The sequence below is a fragment of the Lycium barbarum genome, chromosome 7 (assembly GCF_019175385.1).
Source record: "Lycium barbarum isolate Lr01 chromosome 7, ASM1917538v2, whole genome shotgun sequence".
NCBI classification, from domain to species: Eukaryota; Viridiplantae; Streptophyta; class Magnoliopsida; order Solanales; family Solanaceae; genus Lycium; species Lycium barbarum.
The window spans coordinates 39,742,564-39,759,996 of record NC_083343.1 but is presented as its reverse complement, the minus strand read 5'-3'; positions in this window follow the sequence as shown (position 1 = coordinate 39,759,996).

The following is a 17,433-nucleotide window of genomic DNA, read 5'->3' as shown; positions in this document are numbered from 1 at the left end:
ATATGTTTTAGATTACAAGTTTTAAAAGTTTTCATTTTTTTCTTAAATTATGTGTCTGGTCAAATAATATCACATAAATTGAGACGGAAGGAGTAGCTAACGTTTTAAAACTATTTAACTCATCTATATTATATCAAAAGTACGAATGGTCTTAGAAATGTTGGTTGTACTTTTTTTCCTTCGTTAAAAGACTGTACAATAGACAAAATAGTCATTTACTATTTTTCTTAAATTATTATTTAACTATTTTTACAATATTTCACTAGGTTTAGAATTTCCAGACCAATAAATGTCAACGTTATGTCTTCCTTTGTTTTGGTTAGGTTTAGGATTAAGGTTAGGCTTGGAATTCTTGTAGACCAATAAATGTTAATAACATTCCTTTCATTGTTTAGGTTTGTATCACTTTAGGCTTCCGACCTTCTACAAAGGAAAAAAAAATAGGTTTAGAATTCAGCAATTAATTTCACTTTAGGTTTAGAATTCTTTTATCAATTAATGTTATTTATATTTATTTTCTTCAGTTTGAAAACCAAAACTATTTTTTTTTATGACATGGAAACTCGCAGCCGCTACCCTTCGGATACACACAAGGTAAAGCTCCTATGCAATAGTTCGCAAACCACACAGGAGAGGTAATCGAACCAAAACTGTCGAGGTTAACTTTCAATACCTTTAATTTGTTCTTGAATTTATGTAAATCAATGATCATGTATTTTTTATAGACAATTGCAAATTGAAAGGTTGTCAATTGTGAATTTTATTTACAATATCTCATATACGATTATCAATTTAAAATTGACTTATTTTTAAATTTGTACCTATTATTTGAATTATCATATTCCATCACGAAAACTTAATTTTATCTACAGCCCTTTTCTCTCCGGTGAGGGTGCTCCTCCACTACCTTCGGTCTTCTCCGATCAGGTAACACCTTGCCTTCTTTCCTTACATAGTACAGATTAATTTGAGTGATTTCTGTGTGGTAAGAGTTTTGAGTTGTATCAAAGAGTCGGTGTTAATTCTTTTGTTCTATTAAATAATGCATGTTTTCTTCTTTATTAACCTTCACCACTAAAGATCTCGGATTCATAGCTGAATTACAAACCTCTAAATTACAAATCATCATGATAAACTCGAAATATTAATCAGCAAAGTTTACAAAGGATGATTGAGCTGCTCTAGCATCACTATCTGCAAAAGAATTTGTGGGTTAACTCTTAAAAAAGATTATGCAAGATACATATGAATTTTCTTCGTTAGCTTTATACTTTCTATCCAATATCTTTAGTTTAATGTATCATTTGTAATGTTCATCTGTACTTAACGTGTTCGTTTTCTCTTTGTTTCTCGATGTTCTCAAATTATTGTTTGTTATTTAGTATTTGTTTTAATTCTTCTATTGTTATTTATAATATCTAAGTCACAGAATGTAAGATATATTATGTGTTGAGGGAAAAGTTCTTCAAACACTTAGGCCTGTTTGGAAAGCCACCTGGTAATTGGAATTGATGTAATTACTAGGGAAATAATTACACAGTAATATAATTACAACGACCTGTTTGTTTGTCATAACGTAATTACAGCGTAATTGCAAGCGTGTTGTTTGGTGGCACAAGTGTAATTACACAGTTAGTTTAATTTAAAAATAAAAATTAATTATAAAAATTTAAAAATTAATATTTAAAAAATATTTGCATTTATAAATGATATTAAATTAGTTATTTAATAACACATTGTTTCTTGAAAATATATTAATTAATTAATAATCACATAATTGTAACTAATATTGTAAAAAATATTTGTTATATATTTTTTAAATTAATAAAATTTAATTTTAATTAATTATAAAACTTAAAAGAAGAATTTTTTTTGTGAGTGCGTCATGGATTGGATGTTTGCCAAAAAATAATATTTATAAATATAATGTCATAACATTATTCAAATGTTTGACACAAAAAATCCATCAAATGTAAATGGAAAAAAAAAACATGCAATGTGAAAATAAATAACTTAAAATTGAAAATATAGCCTAAATTCTAAATCCAAAATAAAAAGCTTAACACAATACTCTTATGTCAAATTCCAACATTACATAAGTAAGTTTTTTTTTTTTTTGAGACTGGTAACATCATTACATAAGTAAGTTCCAACATAACTTAAGTAAATAATTCAAAAAAAATGAAACATATAAGTCCAGAACCTCATCCACAACGAAATTCTACTTTAATAACGTCATTCGTTATAAGCCAAGTTTGTTAAGGACTCAATCTTTCCAATATTAAGAGGTGTAGTGTCAAAAATAAAGGTGTCAACCGGTTAAACTGTAACCGGTTTAACCGGTAACCGGAACCGGTTAAACCGGAACCGGAACCGGAACCGGTTATACCGGTTAACCGGTTCCGGTTAACCGGATATTAATTTACCGGTCCGGTTCCAAATTTTTTTTAACCGGAACCGGTTAAACCGGTTAAACCGGTTAAAATTAAAAAAAAAAATAGTATATATATTAAGTATATATTGTATATATAGTAGATATGTATACATAGTATATATATTAAGTTATACTTATATATATATATATTAAGTTATGCATATATTTAGTATATATATTAAGTTATACATATATATAGTATATATATTAAGTATATATTGTATATATAGTATATATATTAAGTATATATTGTATATATAGTATATATATTAAGTATATATTGTATATATAGTAGATATGTATATATATATATATTAAGCTATACCTATATATAGTATATAGTACATATATATAGTATATATATTAAGTTATACATATATTTAGTATATATATTAAGTTATACATATATATAAGTATATAGAGTATATAGTACATATATATTAAGTAGTATATATATTAAGTTATACATATATATATTATATATATTAAGTTATACATATATTTAGTATATATATTAAGTTATACATATATATAGTATATATAATAAGTTATACATATATATATAAGTATATAGAGTATATAGTACATATATATTAAGTAGTATATATATTAAGTTATACATATATATAGTATATATATTAAGTTATACATATATTTAGTATATATATTAAGTTATACATATATATAGTATATATAATAAGTTATACATATATATATAAGTATATATAGTATATAGTACATATATATAAGTATGTATAGTATATATATTAAGTTATACATATATATAAGTATATATAGTATATAGTACATATTTATATATAAGTATATGTAAGTTATACATATATATGTATACGAAAAGCACTATTCTGTATTGGTGACTTGCTGTTAGGCTGTTAGTCAGTAAATATTTAAACTTTAATTATAAAGTTGTATAACATATGAAAATATAGCTACAATATACAAATAAATACTATAATATACATATATAATACAAAAAACAAAAAAAAAAATAGATTTTAATCACTCCAAACCGGACCGGTTCCGGTTTGAGGTTTACAACCGGTAAACCGGAACCGGTTAAACCGGAACCGGTTAGGCGGTTCCGGTTTTGGAACCGGAACCGGCCGGTTTTCTAACCGGTTCCATAACCGGTTCCGGTTCCAACCGGTTGACAGTACTAGTCAAAAATTAGAATAATAACATGGTTATGCTAAATGAATAAAATTAAAAATATGAGCAATTACATGGAACCACAAGAAGTAAAGGTTGGGAATAAGAAGAAAGGAAATGAAAAAAAAAAACATTTTAAAAAATAAAAATAATTAAAAAGTAAAAATAAAAAAGAAATTAAAATAATAGAAATAAAAAAGAAATCAAAAATCAAAAGAAATTAAAATAATGGAAATAAAAAATAAATTAAAATAAACAAACTAAAAACTAACCCTGTAATTACAAAATGTAATTACGTCCAATTCTCAACGCCGTCCCCCCCCCCCCCCCCCCCCCACCCCCGAGAATTAGATAGTGTAATTATACTTTCTCAATTACACCCAATTCTCAGCTAACTGTGTGATTACTTGGTCAAACAAACAGGCCAAGCTGTGTAATTACACTCAATTCCAATTACTTGGGTGGCTTTCCAAATAGGCCCTTAGGGGTCGTTTAGTACGCAGATTAAGTTATCCTCGGATTATAATCCTGGAATTATTATCCCTCGACTAATTTATCTTACTTAGGAGATGGGATAAAATAATTCCAAGCTTGATGGGATAAGGTGGGATATCCAGAATTAAGTTTGGGATTAATTTTATAAACAGTTTGGTAGAAGGTATACCTCCTTCTACCAAACAGGGTATAAAATTAATCCCAAATTTAATCATGGGATATCCATCTTATCCAGTGTACCAAACGACCCCTTATTCTTCAGGCCACTAGCTTCAAGCAATTCTTAAAATACTAATTAACTTGAAGGTACTAATTTTCTTTTCATTCTATTTGGACGAATACTTTTAATACATGATTTAATTTTAAGGCATAATACAATTTAGTTTGGGATGACTAATAAATTACTGGAGCTTTATGTTTAGACATATCCGCTCCTCAAAGAGAAAGTGTACACGGTCATATGTGTACACGGTCATATGCAATATAATTACCCAACTATGAGTCGGGATCGAATCCCACAGAGAACAATATAAAGGCGATCAAGCAAGTAAGAAATTTTCACTTTCTACACTAAGCCAAACACTTGATATATTTTGATTTTGAGAAAATTACAACTAATGCGAAAATGTAAACTAACCTGGAAAGCAAGTAAAATGATCAATGGCCACAAGCATGGAAACAAGGGAATTTACACTCAAGTAACGATCCAATGTATTTCACGATTTTACAACTAAGAGCGAGTTTATATTAATAGATAATGATTTCTAAAATCTCATTGAAAGTCTTCCAACCAAATCAATGAATTTGACTTTAAGCTTTTCCAAACCTTAGAGTATGATATTAGGCACTATCAATTTAACCTCAAGTTAACTATCCTATTCCTAACTCAATCCTTTTTGCAGGATCTGGTGTCACATTTGTGGTGTTGGAATCTGGTTTCTTAGAGGAATTAAAGACTACCAGATGTTCATGCATAGATGAAGAAATTTGCATAATTGAGTCCTTTGTTGAGGAAGTGGAGCAAATTATCACCAAGACTAGTTTTTGTTATTGTCCTATTGATCCTAAGAGCACAGGATATGAGATGGGATGGCATTTTTCTGTGCTTAACAAAGTTGTAAAAGGAGCAGTTCAAAGATGTTGAACTGATGGCTTAGGAAGTATGCAGCTGGGGGTAGTAGAGGCTGAGTGTGGATGATGGAATATCTATTCATTGACATTCTATCAGGGTGTAGTATTGGCACTAGTTGCTCAGCCTGCTGATGGATTGACAATGAATAGGAGGGGGGCAGGTTGGTCTGAGCTATCTGATGGGAGTTGGTGCTGTCTGAGAGGAGTTGCATTGCTTGTGAAGGAAGATGTTGGTGCTGGTTTTAAGGAACTCTTTCACCATGTTCAAATCTTTTGGGAGGAGAACTTGGTGAGTCACTTTTACACTAACATTATTTTCTTTTTTGCAGGAACTTCTTATGCATAGGTTGACATAAAATATCCTGGATTTTCTACCATGGTCTGTAACATTGATCGTATGCAATTAGGAGATGATATGCTACAATCATGGTTTAGTTACATTCTATGCAAGGTTATTCAAATACCTTGCACCATATATCCTATTTACATAGGAAATGATATGGTCTCACATTGCTTAAACACCAATAGTTCATATTGTCTGAATATAAGGAGGAACTTAGGAGGAACTTTGACCTGTCTAAAAGGTTGATAGTCTTCAGGAGGTTAGCAGATTTGGTATCATGGAACTCAGATGTACATAAGGGCTCAAACAGGATCTGTGTATTAGCAAATCCTTATGCAGTGGTATTAGCACTTTGTGCTCAGCCTACAAAGGAAAAGACAATATATGGAAAATGGTTTGATCTCAAGGAGGGTACGACAAGCATCAGAGTGGTAATTATTTGGAAAGGAAGGCTGATCCAAAGGTGCATCAAGGGTACAAACTTGGGACACCTACTGATTTCAGCAGGATCACAGTGGATAGCTGGTTTTTCTCATAGAACATGCAGATATCTGTATATTGTAGTATATCCATTGTATACTGTGGTATAACAGCTGTAAATTGCATCAGGATTCAAGCTAGTTTGGAAATACATGACTACAACAACATGGATGAGGGATTCTACATGCATATAGGAGCTGATATACATAAATATACATCAGATTTGCATGAGTATACTTATGGTATAGTTGGTACAGTTCCCATGTGCAAACCTATAGGATTTAATCAAGATTTGTGCAAGGCTCATACAAGGATACATGGAGTGGATTCAAGCAATATCAACTTTAGTTTTTATGTTACAATTTTCATTTTGGTTTTGGGATTACTTTTAACATCTAGTAGTATAAGCTTGGGATCTTTATGTCTCAAGTTGTTCACTAGTTTATTTCTACAAGTTTTATTAGCCATTTTGGCTACATATGTAAAGACAATTTATTTGCTTTGCTTTGAGAAAAATATATAAAATCAGCCCTAGGTCAAAAGCCTAGTGGACTTTCTTAAAAAAATAAAAAAAAATTCCTAGCTCAAATTATTAGATGAGGTTTAAAGCCCCAAATCCTTGTTAATTAATCTTTCCCAACCTCAATTTTCCTCTTCTGGCTCAAATCGAAGTAAATGGGTGAGTCCTAGGGTTAGCTAATCCTTTAAGAAACATTAAAGATCAAGATTAATTAAAGAAACAAAGACCCACTTCATTAGCAATAAAAATTGTTCAGTACATAAGCAAAACAAGAGATTTAATTCAACACTTGATAATGAATCTTCTCATAAGAATCAAATGACATAATGAAATACAACACACTTAAATAGGCAATACATAACAAGGAATTAAAGAAAGGGTTAAGAGTTTGCTCATTAAAGTGCTCCAATCTTCTCTTCCAAAGTGTTAGTCGAAGAACCCCAGCTTCCAAGGCTTGGAAATATGGCCAAAGATGAGAATAATGTCTCTCATGTCTTCCTTTTGTAGTTCCCTAACTTTTCCAATTAAAAAATGACAAGAATAACCTTAAGCTTTTCAACGTTTCATATTTACAATATCTGGCTAGTTTTTGCGCATATAGCCAATTTTCTCATTTTCTTCATTTAAGCTTCTTTTTGACTTGTTTTCATTTGGTTTCTTTCAATGCTCTTCTCAACCATATAAAACCTGTAAAACACCAAGAAAACATTATAAGTGCGCTAATTTTCTCACTATTATTCACAAAAGTCTAAGTAAAAAGAAGAGATTATGTTACACCTTGGAAATTTCATGTCGTCATGCAGTGAATGAACCATTGCGAGCTTAAGGATAACAGAAAGTTCTTAAGACTATAAGACGGATAATTATTGGCCCTAGAATGCATACGTTAAGATTTTGAAGTCATATGAATTGACAAGAATAAGGATTAGTAAGGGCAAGTGGAGTATAAGTGGGGTTTAGGAAAGGTTTCAAAATTATTGCGTTAAGAATTGTTTGGCAAGGCCTTGAGGGCGAGTATAGGGATGTTTAGATCATTAATAAAGTATTAAACAAGTGTTAAGAAGGTTGTATAAGGATTGGAGATCAAACGAAACGACGAGGACAACTTCGGAAAAACTGTGAGTTACACGACCACATTATACGGCCCGTGGAACTTGTTACGGATCGTATAATGGTCCGTATAACCCAACATCAACAATGTGTTCCATGGTGGTGAACCATGGACACTTATACGGACCGTATAAGTGGTCCGTATAAGTCCCGACGGGCTGAGTTATTCCAAGTATTTAAATGTGATCCCACTTCATTATATTCGTTCTCCTCACTTCTCCACTTATCTCCAAGCTTCTAGAGGGTTCCACACACACTTCATATACAAGAATACAAAGGAAAGCAAAGATCAATATCAAGAATTCAAGTGAATCAAGTGCAAGAAGCTCACTAGGGTTCCTCCAAGTTAAGAATTCTCTTGGGAGTGAAGCTAGGGTTTTCTCCAAGTGAAGTATTGCCAACCAAAACCCATTCCTACGCATTCAAAGGTGAGTTACATGATTATTCCATGTTTTTTAAGGTAAGGAAAAGTTGAAACACTTGGATTATGGAAGAAAATGGAAAATGGATTACAAAAGATGAGATTAGTGGCAATTGTGAGTAGTAACTTAATATGAATCATGAATCTTGATATGTTGAGATTGTAATCACGTTATGAATGATGTTAGGAGTATAAGAGAAACATTAGATGAGAATGAATGTACCATTGTAGTATGATTATGACTATGGATGACCGTGAGAGGAAATTGTAGGAATTGGATAATGATGAATTTGACTAAAGTCATTGATGATGATATTATGAATGTTATTATTGACGTTTGGGAGTTGAAATATGACATGGGGAAAGTAGTAGAAACAAAGGGAATGCTGCCCAATTTTCTTTAGCTTTAGTAAGCACGTTTAAGTAATCGATTAGCTAATGTTCATGCGACTTCTCTTGAAGGTAGAAACGTGGGCATTGAAGGAGAACAAGCAAGCGATAGACTAGTTAAATGAAAAAGGTATGTGAGGCTAGTCCTTTCTTTCTATGGCATGAATCCGATGGCATGATTTTCCTTCTTCTCTATGAATCCTCTAAATCCCGAAAAGCAAAGAGTCCATGTTCATGAATAGCCATATGAGATAAGAGATACATTACGAGCCCAATAATGATGATGATGAGTTAAGTATAGAGATTCTAGAGTTCATGATATGATGTTCCTATAAAGTTAATGATGTTGTCCATTGTATACACTCACCTTATATACTATTTCCTTCAAGGTGAGGCAGAATGCTTATAAATGCTCCATAATGGAATTGGGGGTTCACGACCTTATGTCACCCCGATAGAGTATGATTGCCTTAAGTTTTCCAGTCATGCATTATGGTAATAGTACAATGAGAATATGATATGTACGTGATGCTATCACACCGCGCCTATATGGCCGGGCAGACATCACTAAGGCGGGCAGCGTATACATCATGTCCAGATGGCATGGGCAGACACTACTAGTGGGCGGCATGAGATGATACCCCGGACGCGGGAGGCCTGGACGCAGGCTAATAATTATCACACCGTACCTATATGGACGGGCAGCTTATACATTTATGCATATATGATATGATAACGATTATAAAGTAAGCTAGCATGTGTTATTTCTTTTATAAGTGACAGTCAGATACAGTTGCTCCTTATTTGATGCTTCCTTTATATCATTGACATATTATTATTATTTATGCCTCTCATACTCATTACAATGTTCGTACTGACGTCCGTTTTCTTTGGACGCTGTGTTCATGCCCACAGGTAGACAGGGAGGTGATCTTGATCCAGACTCGTAGGAGCTAGTAGCTGATTTGAGAGCACTCCATTATTCCGGAGGTGCCTTTTATTATTATTTTGTGTACATATGTATATTTTGGGCACGACGGGGTCCTGTCCCGTCCCTATGTCTAATAATCTAGTAGAGGCTCGTAGATAAACAAGTGTGGGTTATATGGTCTCACGATGTTACTAATATATATATATATATATATTATCATTTTGATAGCTGAAGGGCTTATGTATATAAAAGTATTATATTTCTAAATGAAAAATGATTTTTTTTCTTATGATTTGAGTATGAGGAGTGATAGAATGAGTGGTGCTCGGTGGTTAGCCTCGAGTACCCGTCATGGCCCTAGCCGGGTCGTGACAGATAAGTTGGTAAAATATCAACTTATCAAACCCCCGAAACTTAAAATATTGCTTGTCATCAAGCAAATCAAAACTCACAATCCCTTCAAACGAATCCACACTTAAGCTCAATAGTGCACCAACATACCAAGTCAAAAATGTCCACTTTAAGCACAAATACATGACTTTGATTGGTACCAACAATTAATCCAAGACATATGAATAACCAACAAAAAAAATTCATTTAATTTCAAGTGCTTAAAAACCAAGTTAATCAAAGTAGCAATCAAGTCATGACACTAAAGCTTCAAAATTTGCCTCATTATCACAAAATAACTTTCTTTTATTCATCCCTCTCAATTGAAAAATGGAACAAATTCACAACTTAAATTTTTATGTGCCCTCACAATCAAGAGAGAATCCCAAACTCATAAAATGTAATTCAAAATAGAACTGGGATATCAAATGGAAAGAATTAATTCTCTCTCTCTCACAAAGATGTTCAAATGCACACAAGTAGTACCATAGGCTTGCCTTTTATGTATTTATCCACTAATGTAGACACACTTGGCTCAAAATCAATTAGGACTTAAAGGTTTGTAATGTAGGCTTTTGGTTAAGGTAGGGGCATAATTTGGAAATAGTGACTCAAAATGTTACACCCCGGAAAATTTCGTGTTACCAAGACTGTAGACGGCTTAGTATGAGCTCAAGGGAGAGCAAAGTTATACAAAGATCAGGGATGAAGATTATATGATCTGAGTATAAGAATATATATATATATATATATATATATATATATATATATATATATATATATATATATATATATATATATATGGCATTTAGAGACCGTATGGAGTAAATCAGTTAACACGTTACTTGATGAATAACCCTCGTAACCGTAAGTTAAGGTGGGGCCCACATGTCGGGATTTTATAAAAGACATATGAAAAGTGATATGAGTAGTACATGGGAAGTTGAGCAAATCTTAAGAAGGACCCTTAAGCCAAATATGGGCATAAGCCCTCCAAAAGGATGATTTAAGGATACGTTTTCAGATGATCTGACTTGAAGGGGACAAAACGCTATTATAAGTTTGGAATTTGGAAACACACCAAAAATGAAAGTTGTAGATCATTGAAATAGATTTCCAACCATAGGTCGTGGGCCTTCATACAATATCAGCATCAAGAATTATGACCATTTTATGATAAAGACTCTAAGTTGCCAAATGGCTTCCGCGGGTCCCACTTGAGAAGGTCGGTTATGAGGGGTATAAATACCCAATTAAATCCATTTTTTTAGAATTTTACATTCTCAATAGTCCTAGAAACTTCCCAACACAACCCCCAAACATTTATAGCCCATTAAATCAAGGATTTCACAAGATTACACCAAACTAGTCCATGAAAGGTGATTGTTCTTGCTTCTACTTGATGTTGTGGTAAGTTTGGTCTTGAAGAAAGTTGTTGTGGCTGAATTATTCAAGTATAAGGTATGTTCTTCATCCTATCTCTTATGTTGAGTTGATTTAAAGGTTTAGCAAGTCTTAAAAGTGAAAATAGTTATGGAGGAAAGGTTATAAAGTGTCGTGTTGTAGTTGTTGTGTTTATAGACTGTTTTGAGCATGTTGTGGTCATGTGGCTGGGCTGATTTACATGTATAGAGATGGTATCTAATGTTGTTGGTGTGTTGATGAGATTATGCTCCTTGATTGGGAAGAAAGGAAGTGTATATTGTTGTTGTATGTTGAAAAAAATCGGGTGGGATGTTTTATGGAATTTATTGGTATTGATAATATTGTTGTTGATGTTGGTATTGTTGTTGTTGTTGGTTTCTGGATTGTGATTTCGGGCTAGGCATATAAACAGGAGAGATGCTGCCCGAATTTTGACAGATTCTATAGGAGTTTGGTTTAAGGACTTGAGATAGGCATATGACGATAAGTCTAATGGTAGTATAATTTCTCTTGAGTGTAGATTTGCAAGTTCGGGAGAATAAGCGTTAATTCATAGGAGATCAATCAGGTATGTAAGGCTAAACCTTTTCTTTCTAAAGGCATGATTCTTATGTTATGAAACCATACATGTTTTCCATAACATCCTTATTCCCCAAAAAAAAAGCTACAAGTTCATGATTCTCAAAGTTCTTATGATGCCAAAGATAGATGTTTTCTATGATGATAAAAATGATGATGATCCCATTTTAGAAATTCCAAAGCTTATGATTTTAATGCTATTATGAGATTATTGAGGTTATTTCATGACTTTCTTGATTTTATTCATTGTTGTTGATCGCACCTTATAATAATTGTTCCTTCAAGGTTAGATATAGCGATGATGACAGTTCCATAATATAAATCGGAGGTTACCGACCTTACGTTACTCCGCTAAAGTAGTAGCTTTTATTTGAACTCTCATGCATGCTATGAGTATAATATATGTATATAGCTATTTTGTGACATTACCGAGTTCTATTATTCCATTTTACTTATGCACTGAACTCATTCTCATTCTTCATGTACATATAAAAGGCATAGTTGACAGGGGGTGACGCTGTGGCCTTTGTTGTGATGTATATATATAAGGCACAGTTGACAGGGGGTGACGCTGTGGCCTTTGTTGTGATGTATATATATAAGGCACAGTTGACAGAGGGTGACACTGTGGCCATTGTTGTGATGTATATGTATAAGGCACAGTTGACAGGGGGTGACGCTGTGACCTTTGTTGTGATATATATATAAGGCACAGTTGACAGGGGGTGACGCTGTGACCTTTGTTGTGATGTATATATAAGGGACAGTTGACAGGGGGTGACGCTGTGACCTTTGTTGTGATGTATATATATATATATATATATATATATATAAGGCACAGTTGACAGGGGGGTGACGCTGTGGCTTATGATATGATGTTTATCTATAAGAGGCACAGTTGACAGGGGGTGACGCTGTGGCCTATGTGGTGATGTTTTAGAGGTGACGATGTGGATTATGTTGTGGCATTTCTATAGATATATGTGTTTCCTTGACATAGATGTACTGATTCATTTATCTTGCCCATTCATTGATATGTCTCAAATGTCTTCCAGGATTTTATGTACATGTTGATTTCATGCCTTACATACTCAGTACACTATTCGTACTGACCCCTTTTCTTCGGGGGCTGTGTTTCATGCCACGCAGGTGTATACAGATGAGTAGAAGACATTGGCTATAGGATGTTCCCAGGCTATCAGCTGGATTGGTGAGCTCCATTTCAGTTCAGAGTGTTGCCGAGTCAGAGTACTTATATTATGGCATCTCGTGTATGTTAGAGACTTTTGCAGACAGTGTCCAGTGGATAGTGCGTTGAGATGTCGACAGTTGTGTAAAGCGACCATATAGGTCGATTTGTTTTTATGCTTTATTTTAAAAGATTTTAGTGTGACTAAAGGTTTTCTTTGAATTAACGATAAGAGAGAAGTCCCTGATTTGACGAAAGAGTTTTATTGAAAAGTTTTTTTTCTTGATGGAAGCGTCATTTCATAGATTAAAGGTTCACAAAAAGTTGTGACTCCTGGATGGAATAGTAGCATGGCACTCAGCCGAGTAGGGCCTTGGGTGTTAGTCGGGGCCCTCCGGTTTGGGTCGTGACACAAAACCTCCCTAAGCACTACAATTTGCAACAATCAAAACACACTTCCTTTAAAAAAAAAAAGATCCACCCTTTGCTTTCATTTTTCATTCCACCACCTAGTTAACCCTTTCTTCATAACTATTATTCTTCCTTCTCCTTTTTTTTTGTTCGTTTTCAAGCTAATAAGGAAGGTTCCACTATTTGTTTTTCTCTATTTTTGTTTTTTACCCTTTCACCTTTTAAGAAAATTCCACATCACAACTTTTCCAACCGTCACCCCCAAACTTAGGCTTTTAGCCTATGTTTACACTTTCAAAGCACTTAGGGGAGGTGGGATGCCAAAAGATAGATCAATAAAGAACAAAAGGTTAAAACTTGTAACATGGTTGCCAAAGAAAAGGTTAAAGGCTCAAAAGGGGTTGACTAGGGAAAATATGCAAGGGTACCAAATTTAAGGCAAAAACGATCCAAAGAAGGCTTAACATCATTTTTCAAACCAAGTGTAACCTAGAATTTCGCATTGAAATACATTCTGGCCAAGTTCTAGACCACAAGTAATGCAAAAGAACTCACAAAAAACCTTACCACACATGGCACATGCAAATTCAAGTGAAAGATGTATCCAAAACCCAATTGAAACAAATGAACTCAAAAAAGTCAGTCATAGCCTAAAGAGACTACTTAGTGAACTTAAGAGCCAAACATTGAATCTAAAAGTCACAACAAGAATCATTACTTCAATCTTTTTTTATTTTTCAAAAATCAAGAATTCATATGCCAAGGTTTAAATAAGTTGGTACCAAGCAAGCAAAAAATTAGCCAAGGGACAAAAAATCACATCCCGACACCATTTTTATCCCTAAACTACCTAAAACTCACTTCTACACCTAACCTACAAGGCTTATTTCCCTTAAGAAAGTGCCCAACTATCTATCATTGGGACAAACCTCTAACACCTCGTACCTTAAAGTAGGCTACATTCATGATTCGGGACTTAGAAACCAAAATGGAAGCGTTATAATTCGAAAATTCCTTCATCACGGTGAAGGAACGTTTTCCGACCAAGATACGGGCCGTACAATGATGTACGGACCCTACATTGGTGGGCGTACCTCCTTGGGAATTTATAAAAGCCTCTGGAAGTTGCCACCCCAAGTACGGGCAAAACGGTACGAGTCATACTTGATGTACGGGCCGTACTTCTAGCCCGTACATTGAGGTACGGGACGTACCTCTCCATCACGTACTTCCCCTGTCGAAATCATTGTCATTTGAAATTTAGCCTCACGTACGGCCAAAATGTACAGGCCGTACATTAAGGCCATAACCCGCGTCGGCCAGAATCTATAAATACCTGGGGATAGTTTTATTTCCCCACTTTTCAATCTTCAAGCCCTATGGACGAAGTTCTTCTCTCCCAACCTTCAAGATATTCTAAGGTAAGCGTATTCCGATTATTCCAAGTGAATTCTAACATGTATCCATGATCTCTAAATAGAATTCAATGCTTCTAAACTGGGGTTTTCAAGAAAACCCATTTAAAAGATTCAAGACTAAGGCTCTAGGGATTCTTCTTCAAGTACAGATTACTGATACAAGTTTTGGAGCATTACCAGGTATGTAGGGTTTCTATCTACGTATGGGAACATCATTTGTCTTCCCCACACCATGTTCTTCCATGATTATATGAAATTTCACCAAAACTAGGGTTTCCAGCTATGGTCATGATAACCCTAAGTACATGTACCATGATATACCATGTTGTATTAACAATTCGTTATTGTGTTCTTAATATTCCATTTCGGTTATTGAGAATCTGTCTGTAATCCATAAAAATATACTTTGCATTCCATAGGTTCTTACATGCAAGTTATTAAATACTCCCTCTGTTTCAATTTGTTTGAACCTATTTCCTTTTTAGTCCGTGCCAAAATGAATGACCTCCTTCCTAATTTGGAAACAAATTCACTTTATGAATGATTTACAGCCACACAATTTTTCAAGGCTTATTTTGAACCACAAGTTTCAAAAGTCTTCCCTCTTTCTTAAATGTCGTGCCCAGTCAAATGGGTTCATATAAATTGAAAGGAGGGAGTATTATGCTTATTTTCATGAATATCCTACATGTCTACACGTTTTCATGCAGGTATATTATGTAACAATATCCATGTTATAATACAAGTCATGTTTTATAAAACCCATGAGCTTCTAAGCCAATTATATCCATGTTCATGTTTTAGAAGTTGCACGAATTACCGAGAAGGCTCAAGTAGCCTCAAACTACGTTAGCCACCGTAGGATAAGGATCGCTCCACCCAGTTAGGACGATTCCTTCATGTTATATTGACTGGATGCTTTCAGGCCATGTTCATATCTCATATCCTTGGCAAGGTATGAGAGCTCTGCTAGTCGGGTCAGGTACCAGACTCAATGTACCCAGGTGGTGATTTATGTTGTCGGTTACATTTATGCTCTCCCTACTTAAAATGTTTTCTTGCTCATGACCAGGTTTCAGTTTTAGCTCTTATCATGTTATTTCATATGGCATATTAATTCATTCAGTTGCTTTACATACCAGTACATTCAATGTGCTGACATCCCTGTTACACCCTAGAAAATTCCCCGTTAATGTACAATGACTAGGATAGTGAGGAACACGAGGTATACAGTGATTTGGATAAGTAAGAAATAGCATTTGATGATCTTAATCGAGATTCAAAGACATTTGACTAAAAGGAAGAAGTTTGGCAAAGAAAGTAAAGGATATGTTATGTGTCGGGTAGGAATTATGGACGACGAGTTAATGATGGCATAATGATGTCTTAGAGACGAGTAATGACGTCCCTTAGATTGGTATTGAGGTGTTAAACGAGTGTCAAAAAGGTTCCATAAGGATCGGAGATCAAACGAATCGACGAGAACAAGTCCCGGATAGCTGGACATTATACGGCCAGACATACTGGCCGTATAAAATACACGGACCGTATGTCCAGCCGTAGGTTCAGCCCAGAATGGCACACTTTACTGGACCAAACATACGGTCCAAACATACGGTCAGTGAAAAATATACGGACCGTATGTTGGTCCGTATGTTCTGGTCGGGATAGATTTTGAATTAACATAAGGGACCTCTCTCTCATTTCCTTTTCATTTCATTTTCACTCCACAAGTCAAGAAACCTCTAGAATATTCTCTCCACTCTTCATCCACAAGAATACAAAGGAAATTGATGATCAACTTCATCAAACCAACAAGAATCAAGAGTGTGCAACCCATTAAAGTCATCCAAGCCAAGAGATCCCAAGAGAAGTGAAATAGGGTTTTGGTGCTAGAAGAGTATTTCCATTGAAGGCTTGTTTCTACACTATCTAAGGTAAGTTTTATGGTGTTTTCATGATGTTTAAGGTATTGGAAGGCTAAGACACTTGAATTGTAGAAAGACATAGAAAATGGGTCATGAATGAGTGAATAGTATCATTGTTGAACAATAGTTTGGGATGAATTATGAATGTTGGTATGTTGTGATTGTGAATACATTATAAATGGCATTTAGAACATGGAATAAGTATTATATATGAGAAAACGCGATAGTATGGCTATAACCATAATTGTGAAGAAATTGAAAGGAAATGGTGGATTGTGAGAAATGTAGATGAAATATGATTGTTGTTTGTGATATTGTGAATGTTGTATGAACGTTTGGGAGTTGATATAGAATATGGGAAACGTAGTAGAAACAAAGGAAATGCTGCCCAATTTTCCCTAGAAATGCTAACACGTCCTTGTAGTCGATTAGCTAATGTTCATGCGAATTCTCTTGAAGGTAGAAACGTGGGCTTCAAAGGAGAACAAGCAAGCGATAAATTAGTTGAACGTGAAAGGTATGTGAGGCTAGTACTTTCTTTATAATGGCATGAATCTCATGGCATGAATTTCCTCCTTCTTCACGAATTTCCTATCTTCAAGAAAACTAAGAGCCCATGTTCATGAATATCCATGTGAAATAAGAGATACACTATGAGTACGATAACG